Source organism: Penaeus monodon, chromosome 24 (genome assembly GCF_015228065.2).
Source record: "Penaeus monodon isolate SGIC_2016 chromosome 24, NSTDA_Pmon_1, whole genome shotgun sequence".
NCBI lineage: Eukaryota > Metazoa > Arthropoda > Malacostraca > Decapoda > Penaeidae > Penaeus > Penaeus monodon.
The window spans coordinates 1,597,274-1,597,594 of NC_051409.1; positions in this window are offsets into that span (position 1 = coordinate 1,597,274).

Below are 321 nucleotides of genomic sequence, written 5' to 3' on the forward strand. Positions count from 1 at the left end.
TCCCAAATTTGCTACAATGTCCTCTATTCACATTTATTGGCTTCCTTGATTTACACCTCATACGATATAAGATTCATCGACTAAATACTGAGCGTCTGCCCAATTTCAAGACAACACATTTTAGCACACAGCTCTTAGTTATCCGAACATATATTAGTGTTTTACTTTTCTACGAAACACTCTTGTAATCGAAGTGGAGAAGTACTAGGAAATGAGAATGTTAATGGAAGTTTGGCAAGATTGTCAAATTATACTTTTTTCTCTATTCCCTTTAGTTGTGCTACGTATACGATATGTCTTTTCTCACACTTTATATGAGCA